The 27,318-nt window shown below is 41.8% G+C and overlaps 1 protein-coding gene across 1 annotated transcript in view; it reads right to left on the bottom strand.

Moving 5' to 3' along the window:
* LOC137425496 (protein diaphanous homolog 2) overlaps nt 1-27,318 on the bottom strand; it is a 525,447-nt gene that overhangs the window by 446,449 nt on the left and 51,680 nt on the right. The window lies entirely within an intron of this gene.

Below are 27,318 nucleotides of genomic sequence, written 5' to 3'. Positions count from 1 at the left end.
TATGTCCATTACCCATGTCTCGCTCCCAGTATATATATATATATATATATATATATATATATATATATATATATATATGAATAAATTAATTCATATAATTTAAAGGCATATCTATAAATTAATTCTGGGTTTTACCACCACTTAACCCAGTGTGTATTACATCAACCTATCTAAAATGTTATATTAGTTATTCTTGCCTGTTGTTTGTGTCTTTTATGACATTCTTAAATACAGTACGTTTCCCATTTGGAATGATTTTCAACTTTGACTGCCAGGCAAACGGACAGAGTAAGAATATTGTTTCACTCCTCTGCGCGTGTGCGATCGCGCCAAATTCAGAGACAAAGTACTGTAAAACAGCAAAATTGTCTTCCTATTCATGTTCCCATTTGTGTTGAAAATATAACATTGAATTTAATAAATAAGTTGTTCCACGATCATAAACTGACAAGACATAGAAACAGACAGGTAGACAGATGGATGGCCATGAACCAATCGATTAACCCAGCTTTTCGCTTTGCGTGCATGGAGTAATAAATGTGATGATATGCGCAGGTGGGCTAAACAAATAGATGAGAGGTAGCATATGTACAGTACTTTCCTCGATTCGATTTCTGACCCTATTATAAACCGTCATTCGGGTGCATAAGCAGGCCATTCTTCGGAACGATGTTAAAGTGGGTGTCCTGTATGCTGGCATGTGTTGATGGTCATTATATATTCCACCATGCCTTTAAAAAAAAGTGTAGGCCAATGCGTGAGTACCCTAGCTAAACTTCAAATTCCTGTAATGACCTTCAGCACCTTGCAACAAAGATGCAAACACATGACAGGGTTAATTCGTAGCCACAGAAACTGTTTTGGCAAAACCAACGTTCTGCAAACAGAGTATCCTCATTGAGGTATAAATGGATAAGCACAGCTGTTCTGAATTATCCATAATACGAGGGCGCATTACAATATGTGTGCTGCAATGCCATTACAGAATGTCATACCATAAGTATTCTGCAGCATATCATTGATGCAGGTGTTAAACTTTACTTTGTAAAAGTAGTAATTTATCCCATCATGGGATTTGTGAAGGATTTTCCATCAGGCATGACAACGATGGCTTGGCATGAGAGGGAGCTCACCGCCAGATAATGTCACACATAGAGAAGCTGTGTCATCAATGCCTTTGCAGTGAGTGGTTGCTCACTGCTATGTCGAGATGTCATTCCAGAAAGTTCCGCCATATGTATTCTGCAGAAAGCGATCTGGAAAGCCCTGATGCTCGAGAAAAATGACAATGTCACCTTATCTTAAGTGTGCAGCACTTATGTAGCTGGCTCATTTCAATAGCTAATACAAAACTATGTTCCGGGAAACTAATGCCATAGAGCATCATCCATCCATGTCAACACTTGAAACTTAGTCCACGAAAAAATTGGTGGGATTTTCACGAAGCTTTGAACATCCCTTCCTCGTAAGGGTTACTCTCAAGTTTGCTGCTTCAGCCATCATCCAACTTAAATTGTTGGATCCTCAACTCCTCATGCGAGAAAAACTTCAAAAGTTTAAAAAAAAAAAAAAAAAAAAAAACCTATTTCAGCGATTACTCAAAAACTAAGCATAAGACAGACATTAGAAAAATGGATCGGTTTAAAGTTAAAAGTTTAAAGTTAAAGTAAATTTAATTAATCTGTGATTTACTTCCGTTCTAGATTACATTGAAGATGCTTCAAATCCATCCTCATAATACATTCTAAAAGTGTCATGCAGGAAAAATGCAAAGTGACCTAGCAATTCCCGATTGTAGACAGCCAAACACGAGAAAGCAGCAAGGCCATTAGCAGTAAGACTCTTGGTGCTAATCCATATCCAACTTGGATGATATAGGCATTTATTTAAAAAATGGATAAATCAAGCAAGTATATCCAGTGTCTTCAGAAAGTATTCACATCCCTTGACTTTTTCACATTTTGTTGTGTTACAGCCTGAATTTAAAACGGATTAAAATGACATTTTTTGTCACTGAGCTCCACCAAATACCCCATTATGTCAAATTGCAATTACTTTTTTTAGGATATTTTTTACAAAATAATAAAAAGTTTCAATGTGTTCATCAATAAGTATTCAACCCCTTTGCTATGACACTCCGAATTGAGCTCAGGTGTGTCCAATTTCCTTTGATAATCCTCGAGATCTCTCTACAACTTGACTGGAGTCCACCTGTGGCCAATTCAATTGATTGGACATGATTTAGAAAGAAACACACCTTTCTATATAAGGTCCCACAGTTGACAGTGCAAGTCAGAGCAGAACCTCTACCATGAAGTCCAAGGAACTGTCTGTAGAAATCTGTGATAGAATTGTGAGGAGGAATAGATCTGGGGAAGGGTATAAAACAATTTCTAGAGACTTGAACATTCCCAAGAGCACGGTGTGCTCCATAACTAGGAAATGGAAAGAATATGGAATGAACCAGACTCTTCCTAGAGCTGGTCATCTGACCAAACTGAGCAACTGGGCAAGAAGGACCTTGGTCAGGGAGGTGACCAAGAACCCAATGACCAATCTGACAGAACTACTTAGTTCATTGACTGAGAGGGAGAACCTGCTGGAAGGACAACAGTCTCTGAAGCACTTCATAAATCTAGGCTTTACGGGAGAGTGGCTAGACAGACGCCATTTCTGAGAAAAAGGCACAAAACAGCACACATGGCGTTTGGAAAAGCCAATAGAAAGACTCAGAGCATGAGGCAAAATATTTTGTGGGCTGATGAGCCGACTCGTGAACTTTTTGGCCTGAATGCAAAGTGCTACATCTAGTGGAAACTGAGCACATATCACCCATCCATCTGACACCATCCCTATTGTGAAGCATAATGGTGGCAGCATCATGTCATGGAGATGCTTTTCAGTGGCAGGGAATGGGAGATTTAAAAGGTTAGAGTGAACAATAAATGGAGCCAAATACAGGCAAATCCTTGAGAATAAGCTGCTTCAGAGTTCAAACGACCTGAGACTGCATCAAAGATTTACATTCAAACAAGACAATGACCCCAAGCATACAGCTAAGACAACACTGGCTTGGCTGCAGAACAAGAACGTGAAAGTCCTTGAGTGGCCCAGCCAAAGCCCTGACTTGAATCTCATTGAGAATCTGTAGAAAGACTTGAAGATTCCTGTTTACCAACGCTCCCCATTCAACTTGACAGAGCTTGAGCAAATCTGCACGGAAGAATGGGTGAAGCTCACCAAATCCAAATGTGCAAAGCTGAAAGACATATCCAAGAAGACTCGAAGCTGTAATCACTGCCAAAGGTACTTCTATGAAATATTGACTCAGGGGGGTTGAATAATTATGCAAATTAGATATTTCTGTATTTTATTTTGAATCACTTTGTGAAGATTTCAAAAAAAAAAAATCCCACTGATATTATGGGGTTTTATGTGTAGATCAGTAACAATGAGTCAATTTTAAGTTTAAGCTGTAACACAAAAAATGTGGAAAAATGTCAAGGGGAGTGAATAATATCTGAAGGTACTGTATATGATTCAAATCTCATGTCACGCGATCATGTGAGGCAGGTCCTCAAACTAGATCACCAACATGTCATTCACTACACTTATTATGATGCAAGCCATACATTGTGGACACTCCACACTGCAGCATATTGTAGCCTAACAGCAGAAGATTATATAAGACTTGCTGATTTATCATGAACATAGGAAACAAAATTAAAATACATAGACACATCACTGATGGCTACAAATTCGACATAATGCAAATTTTATCTACAAAAATAAAAGGCAATGTGTGTCTGTCCGTGTGTGTATGTATGTGTATGTATGTGTATGTATGTGTATATATGTATGTGTATGTATGTGTATGTATGTGTATGTATGTATGTGTATGTATGTATGTGTATGTATGTTTGTGTATGTATGTATGTGTATGTATGTATGTGTATGTATGTATGTGTATGTATGTATGTTTATGTATGTATATGTATATGTATGTATGTGTATGTATGTATGTATGTATGTGTATGTATGTATGTGTATGTATGTATGTATGTATGTGTATGTATGTATGTGTATGTATGTATGTGTATGTATGTATGTGTATATGTGTATGTATGTATGTGTATGTATGTATGTGTATGTATGTATGTGTATGTATATGTATGTATGTGTATGTATGTATGTGTATGTATGTATGTGTATGTATGTATGTATGTGTATGTATGTATGTGTATGTATGTATGTGTATGTATGTATGTATGTATGTGTATGTGTATGTATGTATGTGTATGTATGTATGTGTATGTATGTATGTGTATGTATGTATGTGTATGTATGTATGTGTATGTATGTATGTGTATGTATGTATGTATGTGTATGTATGTATGTATGTGTATGTATATGTATGTATGTGTATGTATGTATGTGTATGTATGTATGTGTATGTATGTATGTGTGTGTATGTATGTGTATGTATGTATGTATGTATGTATGTATGTATGTATGTGTGTGTGTGTGTGTGTGTGTGTGTGTGTGTGTATGTATGTATGTATGTATGTATGTGTACGTATGTACGTATGTACGTAAGTGTGTGCGTGTGTGTGTGTGTGTGTGTGTGTGTGTGTGTGTGTGTGTGTGTGTATGTATGTATGTATGTGTACGTGTGTGTGTGTGTGTGTGTGTGTGTGTGTGTGTGTGTGTGTGTGTGTGTGTGTGTGTGTGTGTGTGTGTGTGTGTGTGTGTGTGTGTGTGTGTGTGTGTGTGTGTGTGTGACTGTGTGTGTGTGACTGTGTGTGTCCTCCATAACTCCAAAAAACAAGAAACCTAGTGGCTGCAAACTTTGCATACATAATTATCAAACTCCAAGGGAGTGCACAAAATAAAACTGGGTTGTTGGGTGTGTTAAAACACCCTTTCTGGAGATAATTAATGGCTTACCTTGGCTAATAAAAGGCTTGGTCAGCCCAACATGACCTAACAGGGGTTGTTTGATTCTCTCCCTCAACCCACTCTGTGTGGTGTCTGTGTCTCTGTCTCTGTATATATGTATGTATGTATGTATATATATATATATATATATATATATATATATATATATATATATATATATATATATATATATATATATATATCTCTGTCTCCGTCTCTGTCTCTGTCTCTCTCTGTCTCTGTCTATATATCTCTATATAACTATATACAGACTTGGCATTTAATATGGAATATTTTTTTTGTGGGGGTGAACTTACTTTTCAAGATGTCTTAGTATAGAACCAAAAGTTCATTGGAATTATGTTGAAATTATTCTAGATTTTGTTAATGTGACCTTTAAAAGAAACAAAAACCACATTTGACATTTCGAAGCAAATAAATTGATCCTTGAAAGTGATGCAAACTGATATCTAACTCAATTCACGGACAGTACTGTGTTAAACTTCTGTGCGTTTTCCAGAAGTATCTCTTTATTTTGCACATTAGCCAAAAATTTTTTTAACAAAAACAAAAGTTATATTACGACTGGGATTACGGACAGTAAAATTACAGTTCAGTAGTTCGTGTAACCCCCACGAGCATTCAGGAGAGCACGTACACATTGAGGCATGCCGTTCACGAGATTTGCCAAGGTTTGGACAGGAATCGCTTGCCATGCAGTGACAATAGCCTGCTGCAATTCACGCACAGAGGCAGGCTGCTGGTCCAAGTGGTCGATTTGACGCGTTAATTCTGCCCACAAGTTCTCTATCGGATTCATATCTGGGGACATGGCAGGGCACTCCATATGCTCTACACCACGATCAGCAAGAAAGTGTTGGATCATGCGAGCACGATGAGGCCGTGCATTGTCATCTTGGAAGACAAAGTTTCCTCGAAAGGCTGCACGAGCAAATGGAAGCAATGTTTCTTCCATAATGGCCCTGTACTTGAACTGGTTCAGGTTTCCATTCAGAACAACCAGGTCAGTTTTGCCCCCTGCATGAAAAGCAGCCCAAACGGTCACCCCACCACCTCAAGCTTGGACTCTTGGCACTATACAATCTTTGTTGTAGGCTTCATGCACTTGTCTGCGCACTCGGACGCCGCCATCTTGACGATAGACCAGAAATCTAGACTCGTCACTGAAGATCACGTGATTCCAGTGTCCTGGCTGACATTGACGGTGCTCTCTGGCCCACTGCAATCGGCGCTGGCAGTGTTGTCTGGTCAGGCGTGGCTTTCTCAGGGGACCCCTGGCACGATAGCCTGCTTGAACAAGTCGTTGGTCGACTAGCCTTCTGGATACAGGCACACTTGTCAGTTGCTGCCACTCAGCCCTAAGCCGATTAGCTGACTTGGTACGGCCATTGCGGACTAACCGGTGCAGCTGGCGATCATCCCTCCTTGTGGTTCGGCAGGGACGTCCTGGCCTCGGTATTGGAGTAGGGACACCCCTCTGAGCATTTCGTTTCAGGATCTTTGACACCTGACCTTGAGTGATGCCATACTGCCGAGCAATAGCACGCTGTTTCATGCCGGAATTTCGTAAAGCCACCACTCCATGACAAACAGCATTGTCGAGTTGACGGACCATCTCCAGAGGAAGCGGCAATAACTTTTTGAGACGTGCAGCAGTTGTTTTCCACTAATACAGAACGCAACAACCCTTGTATACCCCACTGTGAAGCCAATCATCAAATGCACTTGTCCGTACATTTTGCCATGCCACCTGTGATATAATCCTGTTGTTGACTTCTTGCTGCGACAGACAATCAGTGACATGGTTCTTTTAACAAATAAATCACCAAAGTGTAAAAGAAACTCACCAGATTGATATAATGAGTTAAGAAAGTAAACCCAAGTCAAGAAAAAAAAAAAATCCATATTAAATGCCAAGTCTGTATATATATATATATATATATATATATATATATATATATATATATATATATATATATATATATATATATATATATATATATATATATATATATATCTCACTCTCACTCTCTCTCCCCACCCCTCTTTGTCTCTCTCTCTCCCCACCCCTCTTTGTCTCTCTCTCTCCCCACCCCTCTTTGTCTCTCTCTCCCCACCCCTCTTTGTCTCTCTCTCTCCCCACCCCTCTTTGTCTCTCTCTCTCCCCACCCCTCTTTGTCTCTCTCTCTCCCCACCCCTCTTTGTCTCTCTCTCTCCCCACCCCTCTTTGTCTCTCTCTCTCCCCACCCCTCTTTGTCTCTCTCTCTCCCCACCCCTCTTTGTCTCTCTCTCTCTCTCTCTCCCCATCCCTCTTTGTCTCTCTCTCCACCCACCCCTCTTTGTATCTCTCTCTCTCCCCACCCCTCTTTGTCTCTCTCTCTCCCCACCCCTCTTTGTCTCTCTCTCTCCCCACCCCTCTTTGTCTCTCTCTCTCTCTCCCCATCCCTCTTTGTCTCTCTCTCCACCCACCCCTCTTTGTCTCTCTCTCTCTCCCCACCCCTCTTTGTCTCTCTCTCTCTCCCCACCCCTCTTTGTCTCTCTCTCTCCCCACCCCTCTTTGTCTCTCTCTCTCTCCCCACCCCTGTCTCTCTCTCTCCCCACCCCTCTTTGTCTCTCTCTCTCCCCACCCCTCTTTGTCTCTCTCTCTCCCCACCCCTCTGTCTCTCTCTCTCCCCACCCCTCTTTGTCTCTCTCTCTCCCCACCCCTCTTTGTCTCTCTCTCTCCCCACCCCTCTGTCTCTCTCTCTCCCCACCCTTCTTTGTCTCTCTGTCTCTCCCCACCCCTCTTTGTATCTCTCTCCCCACCCCTCTTTGTCTCTCTCTCCACCCATCCCTCTTTGTCTCTCTCTCTCCCCACCCCTCTTTGTCTCGCTCTCTCCCCACCCATCTTTGTCTCACTCTCTGCCCACCCCTCTTTGTTTCTCTCTCTCCCCACCCCTCTTTGTCTCTCTCTCTTCCACCTCTCCACCCTCCCCCCCCCCCCCCCCCCACCCACCTCATCATCCTTCTCTTAATATCTCCATCAGAGAAAGTGAACATACGTTGCCCAGCAACGCCAGTACCTCTGCTGGTGTTATATAAACTCGACTTCTTCAGCGGAATGTCGTTATTGAACATAATAACATTCTTTATTTTGGAATGTCAAAGATAATATTATGTTTAATTACAATTTCAGAATGTCGAAAATAGTGGAATGTCATTATTGAAAAAAATAAAAAGGACGATTTCATCAGGCAAAAGTAAAACCATTCAAATCACAAATGTAGTTCCTCAATTTTTCCCACCACATGACAAATCTCATCAGGCTGGTTCAGTCCGGTATCTATGGAAATTCAAAACAAATAAGTAGATTATCTGAGATCGATATTTAAAAATGAATGACCAAATGTTTGTACAGTGATCAAACGAGCTGTCAAACTATGGCTCGTGGAACAGCTTGTACTTTTATAGGCAAAGGTTAGGCCAAAATTGAATCAATTCCCCCTTGTCAAACACCCAACCTGTCCACCAAGTTTCGTCTGAACCCGGACACAACTTTTTGAGATATCCTGTTCACAAACAGACAGACAGAGGTGAAAACATAACCTCCGTCCACCTTCAGTGACGGAGGTAAAAAAAATCACCATAGCATACGGAATATGAACTTGGATAAGGGATTCCAACATCGTGAGCCAAGTGTTCAGAAGGGAAACATAAACAGAGTCTGGGGATGAAGTAAGCAACTCCTTCATCTCCACTTAAGCCCCAAAGTTGATCTTGCTGTGACCAGAGCCACCGAAAGTACACATTATGTGCAGCATAAGGTTAATTAATTTAACAAATCCCCTAACCCAAGTTATCAGCAGTGGCTCAGCACACACACTCACAACATCGACGTTGAGGGTTATAAAGCTTGGTGGATCAAGGCTTTTCTCTTCTGCGATGATCTAATCCCTTTGGGCCTTTGACCCGAATGAGGGATGTTACGTAATGGAAGAAATGGCCCTTGGCAAATAATTTTCTCTTCCAACTTACTGTAACCCCAGCCAATTGAAGTTCCATTGCACATGCTGCTGAACACAGTACATTTCAGGCTCAAGGTGAACATGCAAAGTGTGGGGACAACTCAATAATATAAATTCATGCACAAACGCTACAAGAATAACAGACACATCTGAATGCAGACTCTTCCATTCCAAATACACATTCAAATTAACTTTGAGATTTGTAACCAAGGCAAACTACGAGACTTGGGAGTCTTCAAGTATTTGTGTAAAATCGACGTAGAATTTAAGCTAAAAACTAGAATGGCACTCGGTAGAGCGCATACCTCCGCCAGGCTGAACAGTTTATGTCTTGTATCCAATGATAGGCCGGATCTGGATTCGGACCTGAACCAAAATCGAATCCGCTTGTTCTCGTCACCTAACCAACTCTTCCACCTAGTTTAGTCACAACTCGTCCGTAACTTTTTTTAAATATTGGTTCACGAGTTATCAAGCGACCACTATATTCGTCATGTGCGTGTGACTGTCTGTACGCAGCATAACTACCCGATGATATCATCCGATCTTGATGAAACTTGGAGGGGAGGTTCATATCATGATCTAGTTGTGTCCTGCCTAGAGTGGGCGTATTGCGCCCATTGTGGGCGGAGCCACGCCCGAAAAAGATGTCTTTTTAGGGGGTAATCGAGTTCAAGCGACATCTCCGAGGGAGTTGGTGGAATCTGACAGGGGTTTCGGTATTTGGTTGGGCCAATGTCATGTGTCTAGCCCCACGGAGCTCGACATTTCCTTTTTCTTTTTTTTTTTTTTTCTTTTTTTCTTTTTTTTCATTTCATTTTTCACCGAATTTTCGGTATTGTGTAGCTAGCTAACCTCATAACTGATTATACATTATTTTCTATCTCATTTCAAGGTCAGTAACCTTCGTTTTGACATTTTGATTTATGGGCCTGGCCTGCCCGGGCCTGTTTTGGTTATAGTCCGTCCTTTGTCATTGAATACCGCTCGCTCGTGAACCATCGTCGTCTCCTGACTTGTCATGTTATATACGTATATCGGTTTTCACCCGATCTCTCAATGGTGAAGAATCACTTAAAGATTAAATAATTCTCGTATCAGAATACATTTTCAGATCGTCAACAAACCTGGTGTGTGTGTGTGTGTGTGTGTGTGTGTGTGCGTGTGTGCGTGTGTGCGTGTGTGCGTGTGTGTGTGCGTGTGTGTGTGTGTGTGTTCCATTACAAGCCTTAGACCTCATATCAATAAAAGACCTGCTGCCCGCAGCCCAGGGATTTCACTCTCGTCAATTTATTCTGGTATTTACTCTTATAGTGTGAATGGTGCCCTTTAGATTGCTTAGGTATTTAAGAATCTACTGATCGTTCATTTACTCAGGGGGGTGTAAGGCATTTATTATTTCGTTCATTCACTTCGGGGGGGTGTTTTGTTTATTGTACAGAAATTTGTACAGAAATTGTACATTTATTATTGTACAGAAATTGTATTGTACAGGTCACGAATCTAATTGGTTTCTGAGTATTCGAGTTGCTCTGATCGCAAATTATAGGAATTATAAACGTCCATGAAAGGAGTGATTGGGTTCCGGCGATGAGCGCTCAGCACAATAAGCACCCTGCATCCAGTGCAGTATCCGCTCGTACCGCCCTTTGGATGTCGAGCATAAGGGGGTACCCAGCATGTTGCTGAGTCAGCTCAGACGTTTCCCCGAAGCATGGTAGAGTGCCACACAGGCCTGCGGCCCTGCTTGGAGGGTCTCAACCGGCAGACTGGGAATGATGGCTTTGATTTAGGTTTTTCAGGACATGGAGCAGGAAAGAGCTTGCATGACAACTGTAACAATACTGTATTGTTATGTCTACAACCGAAGGTGGACGGAAGTTCTGTTTTCACCTGTTCTGTCTTTGAGCAGGATATCTCAAAATGTTGGAGACAAATTTGGACGAAATGTGGTGATCAGGTTGGGTGCGTGACAAGGGCTAGTAGATGATTGGATTTTGGTGAAGCTCCAGATGGATACTAGATTTTTTAAGTGATTCGTCACCATTGAGAGATAGGCCCAAAACCGATATATTGCACGATATTTCAAAATGTTGTGGATGGATTCAGATGAAACTTGGTGCACAGGTTGGGTGTGTGATAAGGAAGAAATGATCTAATTTTGGTGAAGATCCTGATCCCGATCTGGATCCGAGAAGTTAAATGTCGGATCCAAATTTAAAGGAGTGATTCTTCACCATAAAGAGACAGGGCCAAAACCGATATATTGCCTGATATTTCAAAATGTTGCGGATTGATTCAGATGAAACTTGGTGCACAGGTTGGGTGTGTGATAAGGAAGAAATGATTCAATTTTGGTGAAGATCCTGATCCCGATCCGGATCAGAGAAGTTAAATGTGATTCTTCACCATTGAGTGAGGGCTAAAATGATATAGAACACATCTCAAACAGTTATGGATTGATTCGGACAAAACTTTGTGGACAGGTTGGGTACGTGACATGGGCAAAAAATGATTCAATATTGGTGAAGATCCGGATCAGGATCCAGAAACGACAACTTTTTTTTTCTTTTTCTTTTTCAGATTCTATATCACAGAGAGATGGGCCAAAAAACTAAAAATAACAATATCTCAAAACATTATTGACGGATTTGAACAAAACTTGGTGGGCACTGGACAGGTTGGGTGTGTGACAAGGAAGAATCTATTTGCTTTTGGTGAAGATCAGAATCCAGATAAGAGATTTTTTTATCATTTTTAATTGACAGATGGGGTCAAAAACGATATATCGCATGATATTTCAAAAAGTTATGAATCGGTCATGGACAAAACGAAGTGGATGAGTTGGTGAGGTGATAAGAATAAACCGATTCAACTTTGGCTGAGGTTCGGATTCAGAACCGGCCTCTCGTGGGACCGATAACAAACTGTTCACTGTTCAGCTTGGCGGAGGTATGCGCTCTACCGATTGTCGTTCTCGTTTCTCTCTGCAGTTCGGAATTTGTATTTGTACAAATTGAACAATAATATTACTTATGTTACTGTTTGAATATTTACAATTGTAGAAAAAGGTACATTATAGTTTTTTTTCTATTAATCAAGTGATATATACATATACAGTCACGTGAAAAAGTAAGTACACCCCATGTAAACTTTTGACTTTTTCAACATATTTCAACATACAGCTAGCTATTTGATCTTCATTTCAACAATATTTATAGATAAAGGTGATATAATATGACAAATATCATGAAACATTTACATTTTGTAGTCCATTGTATAATTTAAATAAACATAAATGCAAATTTCGCATGTGGAAAAACTAAGTACACCCATGGCTTTAATAGGTGGTATTGCCCCCTTTGGCAGAAACAACCTCAAGTAGGCGTTTCTTATAACTGTGTACCAGTCTCTCAAATCGACTGGGAGAAATTTTTGCCCCCTCCTCCATGTAGAATTCTTTCAGCTGTGCGATGTTTGAGGGGTTTCTTGCATGCACAGCTCGTTTCAAATCCCCCCCAACACCTCGATGGGATTTAGATCCAGGCTTTGACTTGGCCATTCCAGAACCCTCCATTTCTTTCTTTTCAGCCATTCCTTGGTGGATTTACTGGTATGTTTAGGGTCATTGCCATGTTGCAAGGTCCACCTTCGGTTGAGCTTCAACTTTCTGACAGATGGCCTCACATTATCTTCAAGCACCCTCTGGTACAATGAAAAATTCATAGTGGATTCTATGATAGTGAGCTGCCCAGGCCCTGATGCAGCAAAGCTGCCCCAAACCATAATATTTCCACCACCATGCTTTGCAGTTGGTGTCAGGTTCTTGTGGTCAAATGCTGTCTTTGGTTTTCGCCAAACATGTCTTCTGGTACTGTGGCCAAATAGCTCCACCTTTGACATCTGTCCAGAGCACATTGTTCCAGAAGTGCTGGTCTTTGCCTAGGTGTTCATTGGCAAACTTTAGTCTTGCCCTGATGTTCTTTCTGGACAGCAAAGGTTTCCTCCTGGCACACCTCCCATGTCGATCAAATTTGTGCAGCCTCTTTCTAATGGTAGACTAGTGCACTTTGACATCAACAGTGGCAAGAGCTACCTGTCGGTCCCGTGATGACATTCTGGGGGTTCTTGGAGACTTCTTTCAGCATCTTGTGGTCTGCTCTCGGGCTGAACTTGCTGGGGCAGCCTGGCCTGAACAAGTTGGCTGTTGTTTGGAATCTTCTCCAGTTGTAGGTGATCTTCCGGACAGTCGAATTATTGATTTCAAATTGTTTGGAGATCTTTTTAAATCCCTTCCCAGACTCGTAGGCATCTATAACCTTCTTTCTGAAGGCCTCAGAGAGCTCTTTTGATTTTGGCATGGTGACGCCACACACTTCAACAACAAAGAGCAAACCAAACGAAATGTCTGAGGTTCAAATAAGACAGGTTCCTCCAAGATCCTCTCTAACGATGTTCTAATCATTTGCACCTGAGCTGGTGCACCTGATTCTAATTTTAGGTATTTGAAGTAGTGATAAATGTAGGGGTGTACTTACTTTTTCCACATGCGAAATTTGCATTTATGTTTATTTAAATTATACAATGGACGACAAAATATAAATGTTTCATGATATTTGTTATATTATATCACCTTTATCTATCAATATTGTTGAAATGAAGGTCAAATAGCTGTATGTTGAAATATGTTGAAAAAGTCAAAACTTTACATGGGGTGCACTTACTTTTTCACGTGACTGTATACATATATGTTTGTCAAGTGATATATTTGTCTATTGATGTCTTTCTGTCTGTCTGTCTGTCTGTCTGTCTGTCTGTCTGTCCATCCGTCCATCCATCACACTGTCCCTTCCTAAACGGTGGGGCAGAAATTCGCCATACTTGGTAGATATGATCGCTACATGGCAAGAAGATGCATGATCATTATCATTTTGGGCCGAGGTGGGGTCAAATGGCCAAAAGGTTAAATACTAAAAAATACTTGCTTAAAGTAGGAAGCGTGGGGATTTGTGATGTTATGCCATCAACATCGCTCTAGTATTATTATCACAAGGTCAGATTAAATCATGTCTTGACCGTGGGTTTGCTAATTTACAACAGGATATTTAAAACAGGATGGAAAATAAACAACACAAGGTGAATTACATTTCGCAGGAAAATTAGAACTAAACTGTTGAGAGGGGGAAAACAGGAAAGAAAATCGCAGACGACATTGACCTGAACAACCACTTCTACAAACTCACTCGAGCAGAGCACCGAAGCCCAAATCTTGTTTTTTTTACTCATGCTCAGACGTATCATTTAAATTGACAATTGAAGTAGAAAGGGGGGGGGGGGGGGGGCAAAGAGATAATTACCGAAAGCCAAGCCCAGGTCTTCCTGAACCGATGCAAACCATGTACCCCATCCATCAATGCCAGTAAAGGTAAGAAGGCCAGCAAGCAATTAACCTACTACACCACTCGGTGACACCGTGGTTGTTGTGGCTATTTGTGAGCTTCTTAAGTCATTGCTTTTGCACATGCACATCTGTTGCAGCCACTGAAAGTTAATTAAAAACAATCTAAAATTTAAATAAAATGCGAAAACTGATAAAATTAACTTGACAGCAATGACCGACAAAGTCAAAGGTTCAAAACAAACACCAAACAGGATTCAACAATGTTAATTTTTACTTTGTACGATCACTCATTTTCATGGACCCAATTCTTTCCACATTTTTGAGTTGTTGGCCGAGAAAGATATATGACCGAAGCCTTTCATAAACTGGCTGGCCAGCCTTGACGTTTGACTGAAGGTGGCAATCATTTTGAATTTGGCCAGGATCCTGAGGATAACTCAACTACCCTCCACAAAAGACACCCTGGGATATTTAACATCCACCAACGAGTGCCGGCAGATGTATTCTCCAGCGTGATGTTCATCCTATGGATGGTGCACATATTGATGAATCACCCTGCAATCCTGCATGCAATACCAGGGTGGCAGTGTAGAGTTTTTTGGGTCGAGATTGAGTTTGGTCGAGTTTCGAGTTTTTTGGTCGAGTTGGGTCGAGATTAGAACCCAGATTAGACAGGTCAAAGGTGAGTGCGCATTTTCAGCTAAGCAACCCTGCCAGCCGATAAATAATTATTTCGAACGTATTAACATTTCCACGGCACAACAGGTACACAATCCTGGTGTTGGCTGGTGTTGGCTTAGCGGTTAGGGTGCCGGCTTGGGATCCTAGGATACTGGGTTCGAATCCCGATCGATCGCTGAATTTACGTCAGGCGGGTTGACTCAGCCTGTCATCCTTCCGAGGTCGGCAAATTGAGTACCAGCTTGCTGGGATGAATGATCCCGGTGTGTACCCCGGTTTAGAATAGGTACACCGTATCCCTGCGCATCGTAGGAGGTGACTAAGGGTTGGCTTCAGGAAGGGCATCCGGCCATAAAAACATTGCCTCAAACAGGGAACCATGATTGTCATGGGGCCCGCAAGGAAAACCCCTGCTTTAGCGGGGAAAAATGGCCTCAAAACGATCATTCATTCATTCATTCATTCATTCAACAGGTACACAATCAAAAACGAAATATTTAAAATCTATATTCCAGTGTATTTTCCTCCTGAAGCAGAAGTTATAGTCGAGGTTGGTGGTTGTTTTATACTGACCTTCAAATGTCTCTTTGTAATAAAGAATTTTAATGAGCTCATTACATGCATATTATCAACATGTTTCCAATTTCAAATGTCAGGCACTGCTATATTTGACAGAGACTGCATCTCATTTAAAGTCTTGTTAAGGAAGATTTGAGGAGGAATCCCTCAAATCCACACATGGCCCTTCAAGTGTTCCAAAAAACACAGGTCCAATAGATTTTAAATTACAACATACCAAGAAATGACTTCATGCATCCCTGCCAAAATGAATAATTATGATGATGTATGATGTGTAGAACACAAGTAAATAATGCAGATTTTCCTTTCGTTTCTTTCTTTCAGTTCTAAACAGTACTGTTAACGTGATAGACAACAAAGCGCACTGGCACACCCACATAAAGATCACAAATATGCTGTTTTAACATAATTGGCCTTTTTTAATGACGTTGAAGGACATTAATAGGATAATGGATACAAGTACTAATGTACAAGACAGCAGTGGGTGAATTTTAATAATTGGTAATGGTATCTCGCCTCGTCTTCAGAAAAGACACCAATGGGATATTTAATGCCCGCCAACTAATGCAAGCAAAGCAAACACTCAGCTTACCGTCCGACAGAGGGACTGTGCACTTTGTAATGCAATGACCTGCAAGCGAAACACCAGTCCGACAGTTTATACCTCAAATGAAAGTCAACACCCACTTTCAAATTTTCACCTTTTGTTGCCTTGTAGGATTCCGCTTCCGGTCCCTCGAGCGACGGGGCTTGCTTTGATCTCTCCACGGCATCAAAGTTTGAGTGTTTTCCCGTTTGTTTCTTTGTCAAATTTCCGCTGCGCATTTTGTTGTGTATGTGTTATTGTGTGTTTCTATTTGGTTTTGGTTTTGTAGTTGTTGCAAATTTGTGTGTAATTAGTCGTTTCTTTGTCCGCGCCTCGTGCGGCCTGGTGTCTCGTGCGGCCTCCTCGTCTCGACTTGTGCCCCGCCCCCTATATTCTCGTTTGTTCTTTCACCTCCGCTCCTGCTTTCTCAAATCCACATTCTCACTTAGACTTTTCCCGGATTGTTTTCATGGTTTTGTTTAAATATTTATTTAAATATGTTTAAACCGCAGCGGTGATCGCAGGAAAGAAAGAAGGTCGCATTCCAGTGGATTGGGAACTGAGTACCCTCGTCCCTCTATACAAGGGGAAAGGTGACCCTCTGGAGTGTGGCTCGTACCGAGCGATAAAGTTATTGGAGCATGGAATGAAGGTATTGGAAAGGGTGTTGGAGAGGAGGATAAGGAAGAAAGTGAAGATCGACGAAATGCAGTTTGGATTTATGCCAGGAAGAGGAACGACAGACGCCCTTTTCATTGTGAGGCAGTTGCAGGAGAAGTACATGGAGAAGAGGAAGAAGTTGTTTCTTGGGTTTGTTGATCTGGAGAAAGCATTCGATCGGGTTCCACGCAAAGTATTGACATGGGCATTGAGGAAGTTAGGAGTGGAGGAATGGTTGATCAGAGTAGTGATGGCAATGTACAAAAGAGCGCGCACAGCTGTAAGGACGAAGGATGGGAACAGTGGTGAGTTTGAGGTGAAGGTGGGAGTGCATCAGGGGTCGGTACTAAGTCCACTACTATTTGTAGCTGTGATGGAGGTGCTGGCTCAGAACGTAAAGGAGGGTTTACCATGGGAGTTGTTGTATGCAGATGATCTGGTGTTGATTGCGGAAAGTATGGATGGACTGAAGGAAAAGATGAACACGTGGAAGGAATGTATGGAGACAAAAGGTCTGAAGGTGAATATCGGAAAGACGAAGGTGATGGCAAGTGGTAAAGCATGTGGTGAGGTGGAAAGAACTGGGAAGTGGCCCTGTGCTGTGTGTAGGAAGGGTGTCGGAGTGAACTCCATTCAGTGTACAATGTGCGCTGAGTGGGTTCATCAAAAATGTAGTGGTCCGAGACGGTCATTAACCAGTGTGGCAGCTACATTCAAATGTAAGGTGTGCACAGAGGGATGGAGGAAATGTTGAGTTGGATCTTGGAGACGGCGTGAAGCTGGAAGGTGTGAAAACATTTTGCTACCTCGGAGACATGCTGAATGGAGAAGGTGGATCAGACTCGGCAACGGTTGCTCGAGTGAGATGTGCATGGAAGAAGTTTCGGGAATTGAGTGGCGTGCTGATGATGAGGGGAGTGTCGTTGAAGCTGAAGGGAAAGGTGTATGCTGCATGTGTGAGAAGTGTTATAATTTATGGGAGCGAGACATGGGTAATGAACGTAGAGCAGCAACGAAGGTTGGAAAGGGTGGAAATGCGAATGGTTCGACGGATGTGCGGAGTATCGTTGAGAGAGAGGAAGACAAATGATGAATTGCGAAAGATGATGGGAATAGAGCCTGTGATTGATGCTGTGAAGAGGAACAGGTTGAGATGGTTTGTTCATGTGTTGAGGAAGGATGAAAGTGACTGGTTGAGAAGAGTGATGGAAATGAATGTAGAAGGAAGTAGAAGACGGGGAAGACCGAGAAAGACTTGGCTAAAGATGGTGGAAGAAGAAATGCGGGCAAGGGGGTTAACAAGGAGAGATGCAGAAAATAGGGCAAAATGGAGAAGATTGTCATGGGGACCGCAAGGCTAACCCCCGCTCTAGCAGGGAAAATGGCCTTTAAAATGCATGTTGTTGTTGTTGTTGTTGTTGCCTTGTAGTCTGGAATTAAATTGCATTAAATCAGACTTTTTACACCTTTCCTCTTCACTTCCTTATGAAAGAAACTTCCAGAAGGACAACCACCACTGCAACACTCCACCGATCTGGGCTTTATGGCAGAGTGGCCAGACGGAAGCATCTCCTCAGTGAGACACATAGAAACCACTTGGAGTTTGCAAAAAAAAACCTAAAGGACTCTCAGACTATGAGATAAGATTCTGTGGTCTGATGAAGCCAAGATTGAACTGTTTGGCTTCCGTCTGGCCACTCTGCCATAAAGCCCAGATCGGTGGATTGTTGCAGTGATGGTTGTCCTTCTGGAAGTTTCTCCCATCTCCACACAGGATCTCTGGAGCTCAGCCAGAGTAACCATCGGGTTCTTGGTCACCTCTCTTACCAAGGCCATTTTCCCCGATTGCTCAGTTTGGCCGGGCGGCCAGCTCTAGGAAGAGTCCTGGTTGTTCCAAACTTCTTCCATTTAAGAATTATGGAGGCCACTGTGCTCTTGGGAACCTTCAATGCAGCAGAAATTTTTTTGTAGGCTTCCCCAGATCTGTGCCTCGACACAATCCTGTCTCTGAGCTCTGCAGGCAGTTCCTTCGACCTCATGGCTTGGTTTTTGCTCTGATATGCATTGTCAGCTGTGAGACCTTATATCGACAGAGACACGTGTGTGCCTTTCCAAATCATGTCCAATCAATTGAATTTACCACAGGTGGATCCAATCAAGGTGTAGAAACATCTCAAAGATGATCAAGAGAAATGGGAGGCACCTGAGCTAAATTGCAAGTGTCATAGCAAAGGGTCTGAATACTTGTGTCAATGTGATATTTCAGTTTTTTCTTTTTAATAAATTTGCAAAACTTTCTAAAATCCTGTTTTCTCTTTGTCATTATCGGGTATTGAGTGTAGATTGATGAGGGAAAAAATGAATTTAAACGATTTCAGTATAAGGCTGCAACATAACAAAATGTGAAAAAAGTGAAGGGGTCTGAATACTTTCTGAAATGCACTGTACATATATATATATACAGTATATGTATTTTAAATTTGGAAAAGGATACAATTATCAGCTTTTGAAAGAAGAATGACTGGTCCACAAAATTCTCAAACCATCCTTTTTGCCACTCGTATTTCATTGGAGTTTACCCATTGCAGCCCTAAATTTATATCATTCAGACCAAACGATCTTCACCAGAAAATACAACAAAAAGTCATTAATATGAACAAAAATGACACAGCCGGTAAACGCAAAATGACACAAATACATCAATCACCAAATGTGATTCTCAATAAAAGCTTAGCATGATTAATTATTTTCCTTGAGGGAAGGAGTAATCAGCCTGGTCTGGTCTCCATGTGACACTTGTCCACACATAATAATTAGCTCTTAATGCACTCAAGGTAATTACTTTTCTTTTGGAAAATATAATAAGTAAAATTGCACATAATTGTCAAAAGACAAATGGCCACATAATAAAAATAATAATAATAATAATAATAATAATAATAACTAGAACTGCCACTTTAAAACTGCTGGCAGTGATGACCGGTTTACTCGCACCCACTTTTGATGCAACCCCACTGTTGATACAACCCCACTTTTGATACAACCCCACTTGTGATACAACCCCACTTTCATTGGACATGCTTTGACACAACCCCGACACACACACACACACACACACACACACACACACACACACACACACACACACACACACACACACACACACACATCCCCCCTACCCCCTCCCACACACACACCCACACCCCTCCCCCCACATGCACACCCTTCCAAACACACACACACACCCACACACACACATCCCTCCCCCCCCCCCCCCCCCCACACACACACACACATCCCTCCCCCCACACACACACACACACATCCCCCCTACACACACACACACACACACACACACACACACACACACACACACACACACACACACACACACACACACACACACACACACACACACACACACACACACACACACACACACACATCCCCCCTAACCCCACCCACACCCCCAAACACACACACACACAACCAACCCCCCCCCCCCCACCTACACACAAACACACACATACATCCCTCCACCCCCCCACACACACACATCCCCCCCTACACACACACACACGCTTATTTTTCAAGATAAGCAGGTTGCAAGGTCAGACATATATATGGTGGCGGCCATCTTGGATTTTGACGTGGCGACCCAATTTTCGATCGCGTTCTTCCTTGTGCCTAGATACACCCACACACCAAATTAGAAGTTGCTACTTCGCTTATTTTTCAAGATATGCAGGTTGCAAGGTTCAGACATACATGGTGGCGGCCATCTTGGATTTTGCCGTGGCGACCCAATTTTCAATAGCTGGCGCATGCGCAGATGGGTTGCACTGCGATGCCACTGAAAAGCGACTGAGAAAACCGCGCATGCGCAGATCGTGGACATGATTCATTTCGATTTATATCTTTATTTAATTTCCGAAAAGACGTCTGAATTCGAAAATCGCGTGATGACGTCACGACGTAAATGCATTTCTTCATACAACTTCAGATCGGCTGGATGGATTGTGACGAAATAAACGGCATCGTGTAGGGCATTTATTTGCGCAAATTTCAAGACCAATTACGACCATGACAGCCATTTCCTTCTCGCACAGCACCTTACGTAATATGTGGATGGATGTTTGCATATGCGCAAATGGGCCATTGTATTTTCGTGTATTACGTACGCGCCTTGGGCTTACTTTCAGTGAAATACGATCGAGTTAAAAATAGTCAGAATTTGAGCAAATCTGTTTCATTCGTTTGTTAATATGTCTCAGCTATTGACAAAGCTGCAATTATAATTTTTTTTGCGGTTCAAATGACCGCGGGAGATCGCGTTATCGTGAGCACGTACTGGAAAGACAAAATGGTGTGTTTCTTCTTCTTTCAACAATAAAGACATAGCTTCGCGACCGTACATCCAATCATCTTGAAATTTTGCACACTTGTTACCCTTCATGACTTCTACTACAGTATGAAGTTTCACGTCGATCAATAAAGCGATTCAAGAGATATCCATAAAAAAAAAAAAGTTTAATTAACGATATCTGCCAAACCACGTGACCTATCGCAAATTCTAAAATGACATTTTAGTAGACTGACATGCTGAACAGAGCTGTGAACTTTCTCCTCGATTGGATCAAAAATGAGGGAGGAGCTAGGTTTTAAAGGTTCATGCTTAAAAACGTCATAACTCTGAAACCATGTGTCGGATGATGTCGTGCTCGCTGACTTTTTTGTTCGTCATGGGTATGCGATTCTGCTTGCAAAGTTTGGCCTCGATCTGTTCAGCCGTTGCAGAGAAAAATGGATTTTCGTGTTTTCACGAAAAACAAGATGGCGGCCGAACCACGTGACCTGCGACGTCATAATTACCATTAAAATATTCTACAGACCGAGTGCCTCCTATGGTGAAAATTTTATCTCAATCGGCCCTATTATTGCAGAGAAAATGTTTTTTAAAGGAAATTAAAACTGAAAATGGCAATAACACTGGGAGATGTAGCCTGGGAGGACAAAATGGTGTTTCTTCTTCTTTCAACAATAAAGACTTTAGCTTCGCGACCGTACATCCAATCATCTTGAAATTTTGCACACTTGTTACTCTTCATGACTTCTACTAGAGTATGAAGTTTCACGTCGATCAATAAAGCGATTCAAGAGATATCCATAAATAAAAAAAAGTTTAATTAACGATATCTGCCAAACCACGTGACCTATCGCAAATTCTAAAATGACATTTTAGTAGACTGACATGCTGAACAGAGCTGTGAACTTTCTCCTCGATTGGATCAAAAATGAGGGAGGAGCTAGGTTTTAAAGGTTCATGCTTAAAAACGTCATAACTCTGAAACCATGTGTCGGATGATGTCGTGCTCGCTGACTTTTTTGTTCATCATGGGTATGCGATTCTGCTTGCAAAGTTTGGCCTCGATCTGTTCAGCCGTTGCAGAGAAAAATGGATTTTCGTGTTTTCACGAAAAACAAGATGGCGGCCGAACCACGTGACCTGCGACGTCATAATTACCATTAAAATATTCTACAGACCGAGTGCCTCCTATGGTGAAAATTTTATCTCAATCGGCCCTATTATTGCAGAGAAAATGTTTTTTAAAGGAAATTAAAACTGAAAATGGCAATAACACTGGGAGATGTAGCCTGGGAGGACAAAATGGTGCGTTTCTTCTTCTTTCAACAATAAAGACTTTAGCTTCGCGACCGTACATCCAATCATCTTGAAATTTTGCACACTTGTTACTCTTCATGACTTCTACTAGAGTATGAAGTTTCACGTCGATCAATAAAGCGATTCAAGAGATATCCATAATAAAAAAAAGTTTAATTAACGATATCTGCCAAACCACGTGACCTATCGCAAATTCTAAAATGACATTTTAGTAGACTGACATGCTGAACAGAGCTGTGAACTTTCTCCTCGATTGGATCAAAAATGAGGGAGGAGCTAGGTTTTAAAGGTTCATGCTTAAAAACGTCATAACTCTGAAACCATGTGTCGGATGATGTCGTGCTCGCTGACTTTTTTGTTCATCATGGGTATGCGATTCTGCTTGCAAAGTTTGGCCTCGATCTGTTCAGCCGTTGCAGAGAAAAATGGATTTTCGTGTTTTCACGAAAAACAAGATGGCGGCCGAACCACGTGACCTGCGACGTCATAATTACCATTAAAATATTCTACAGACCGAGTGCCTCCTATGGTGAAAATTTTATCTCAATCGGCCCTATTATTGCAGAGAAAATGTTTTTTAAAGGAAATTAAAACTGAAAATGGCAATAACACTGGGAGATGTAGCCTGGGAGGACAAAATGGTGTGTTTCTTCTTCTTTCAACAATAAAGACTTTAGCTTCGCGACCGTACATCCAATCATCTTGAAATTTTGCACACTTGTTCCACCCGATGAGAGCTACATTGCATTAAAAATTCAAGTCGATCCATGCAGTGGTTCAAGAGTTACAAGCTTTTTAAAATTTAACTACCATTATTTATTGCGGCCAAACCATGTGACTTAAAAAAACGTCTCAAGTAACGATTAAACATCCCCCCATGAGGAACATTTGTGTAAAGTTTCCACTCGATACCTCCACAAATTATGGAGGTGATTCCATTTCTAGTTTGTGATTTGAAAACGTCATAACTCTGAAACCACGTGTCGGATGACGTCGTGCTCGCTGACTTTTTTGTTTGTCATGGGTATCCGAATACGCATGCCAAGTTTGGGCTCGATCCGTTCAGCCGTTGGAGAAAAAGGGTTTTTTGTGTTTTTTCACGGAAAACAAGATGGCGGCCGAACCATGTGACGTATGACTTCGAAAATTTTCGCATTCTGAGTTTTTTTTAACTAAGCATCTGGGGAACAAATCTCATTTTCGGGGGAGAAAAACTGTGTTTGACGAATTCTAACCTCTTAACGTTAGCATTTTTGATATACTCAATACACATGTTTTTTGTTCCCATTGCAGAGTTCTTTAGAATGAGCCATTCCTCAAATTTTTCCATTGAGCCGTTTCGGAGATACAGAGGGGCAAAGTTGAAGGTGTTTTACAAGATGGCGCCCATACCACGTGACCTATGACGTCATCATTAGCATTAAAAAATTCTACGAGCCTAGCCGATCATTTGATGAAAATTTCCTGTCAATCCGACCAGCGGTTGCTGAGAAACTTAATTATGAAGTTTTCGGAGGTGCAAAATAGGGTGGAAGAATAATAATAATAATAACTAGAACTGCCACTTTAAAACTGCTGGCAGTGATGACCGGTTTACTCGCACCCACTTTTGATGCAACCCCACTGTTGATACAACCCCACTTTTGATACAACCCCACTTTCATTGGACATGCTTTGACACAACCCCCTTGGATACAACCCCGACACACACACACACACACACACACACACACACACACACACACACACACACACACACACACACACACACACACACACACACACACACACACACACACACACACATCCCCCCTACCCCCTCCCACACACACACACCCACACCCCTCCCCCCACATGCACACCCTTCCAAACACACACACACACCCACACACCCACACACACACATCCCTCCCCCCCCCCCCCCCCCACACACACACACATACCTCCCCCCACACACACACACACACATCCCCCCTACACACACACACACACACACACACACACACACACACATACACACATCCCCCCTAACCCCACCCACACCCCTACCCCCAAGCACACACACACACACACACAACCCCCCCCCCCCCCCCCACCTACACACAAACACATCCCTCCACCCCCCCCACACACACACATCCCCCCTACACACACACACGCTTATTTTTCAAGATAAGCAGGTTGCAAGGTCAGACATATATATATGGTGGCGGCCATCTTGGATTTTGACGTGGCGACCCAATTTTCAATAGCGTTCTTCCTTGTGCCTAGATACACCCACACACCAAATTAGAAGTTGCTACTTCGCTTATTTTTCAAGATATGCAGGTTGCAAGGTTCAGACATACATGGTGGCGGCCATCTTGGATTTTGCCGTGGCGACCCAATTTTCAATAGCTGGCGCATGCGCAGATGGGTTGCACTGCGATGCCACTGAAAAGCGACTGAGAAAACCGCGCATGCGCAGATCGCGGACATGATTCATTTCGATTTATATCTTTATTTAATTTCCGAAAAGACGTCTGAATTCGAAAATCGCGTGATGACGTCACGACGTAAATGCATTTCTTCATATAACTTCAGATCGGCTGGATGGATTGTGACGAAATAAACGGCATCGTGTAGGGCATTTATTTGCGCAAATTTCAAGACCAATTACGACCATGACAGCCATTTCCTTCTCGCACAGCACCTTACGTAATATGTGGACGGATGTTTGCATATGCGCAAATGGGCCATTGTATTTTCGTGTATTACGTACGCGCCTTGATGGGCTTACTTTCAGTGAAATACGATCGAGTTAAAAATAGTCAGAATTTGAGCAAATCTGTTTCATTCGTTTGTTAATATGCCTCAGCTATTGACAAAGCTGCAATTATAATTTTTTTTGCGGTTCAAATAACCGCGGGAGATCGCGTTATCGTGAGCACGTACTGGAAAGACAAAATGGTGTGTTTCTTCTTCTTTCAACAATAAAGACTTATAGCTTCGCGACCGTACATCCAATCATCTTGAAATTTTGCACACTTGTTACTCTTCATGACTTCTACTACAGTATGAAGTTTCACGTCGATCAATAAAGCGATTCAAGAGATATCCATTTTTTTTTTTTTAAATCGTTTAATTAACGATATCTGCCAAACCACGTGACCTATCGCAAATTCTAAAATGACATTTTAGTTGCCTGACATGCTGAACAGACCTGTGAATTTTCTCCTCGATTGGATCAAAAATGAGGGAGGAGCTACGTTTTAAAGGTTCATGCTTTAAACCGTCATAACTCTGAAACCATGTGTCGGATGACGTCACCCTCGGTGACTTCTTTGTTCGTCATGGGCATGCGATTCTGCTTGCAAAGTTTGGCCTCGATCTGTTCAGCCGTTGCAGAGAAAAAGGGTTTTTCGTGTGTTCACGAAAAACAATATGGCGGCTGAACCACGTGACCTACGACGTCATATTTACCACTAAAATATTCTACAGACCGAATCCCTCCTATGGTGAAAATTTTATCTCAATCGGCCCTATTATTGCAGAGAAAATGTTTTTTAAAGGAAATTAAAACTGAAAATGGCAATAACACTGGGAAATGTGACCTGGGTGGACAAAATGGTATGTTTCTTCTTCTATCAACAATAAAGACTTATAGCTTTGCGACCGTACATCCAATCATCTTGAAATTTTGCACACTTGTTACTCTTCATGACTTCTACTACAGTATGAAGTTTCACGTCGATCAATAAAGCGATTCAAGAGATATCCATTTTTAAAAAAAAAATCGTTTAATTAACGATATCTGCCAAACCACGTGACCTATCGCAAATTCTAAAATGACATTTTAGTAGACTGACATGCTGAACAGAACTGTGAATTTTCTCCTCGATTGGATCAAAAATGAGGGAGGAGCTACGTTTTAAAGGTTCATGCTTTAAACCGTCATAACTCTGCAACCATGTGTCGGATGACGTCGCCCTCGCTGACTTTTTTGTTCATCATGGGTATGCGATTCTGCTTGCAAAGTTTGGCCTCGATCTGTTCAGCCGTTGCAGAGAAAAATGGATTTTCGTGTTTTCACGAAAAACAAGATGGCGGCCGAACCACGTGACCTGCGACGTCATAATTACCATTAAAATATTCTACAGACCGAGTGCCTCCTATGGTGAAAATTTTATCTCAATCGGCCCTATTATTGCAGAGAAAATGTTTTTTAAAGGAAATTAAAACTGAAAATGGCAATAACACTGGGAGATGTAGCCTGGGAGGACAAAATGGTGCGTTTCTTCTTCTTTCAACAATAAAGACTTTAGCTTCGCGACCGTACATCCAATCATCTTGAAATTTTGCACACTTGTTACTCTTCATGACTTCTACTAGAGTATGAAGTTTCACGTCGATCAATAAAGCGATTCAAGAGATATCCATAAAAAAAAAAAAGTTTAATTAACGATATCTGCCAAACCACGTGACCTATCGCAAATTCTAAAATGACATTTTAGTAGACTGACATGCTGAACAGAGCTGTGAACTTTCTCCTCGATTGGATCAAAAATGAGGGAGGAGCTACGTTTTAAAGGTTCATGCTTTAAACCGTCATAACTCTGCAACCATGTGTCGGATGACGTCGCCCTCGCTGACTTTTTTGTTCGTCATGGGCATGCGATTCTGCTTGCAAAGTTTGGCCTTGATCTGTTTAGCCGTTGCAGAGAAAAATGGATTTTCGTGTTTTCACGAAAAACAAGATGGCGGCCGAACCACGTGACCTGCGACG

Source organism: Myxine glutinosa, chromosome 4 (assembly GCF_964187855.1).
Source record: "Myxine glutinosa chromosome 4, kmMyxGlut1.1, whole genome shotgun sequence".
Lineage (NCBI taxonomy): Eukaryota > Metazoa > Chordata > Myxini > Myxiniformes > Myxinidae > Myxine > Myxine glutinosa.
This window is presented reverse-complemented; position numbering and strand designations above follow the sequence as displayed.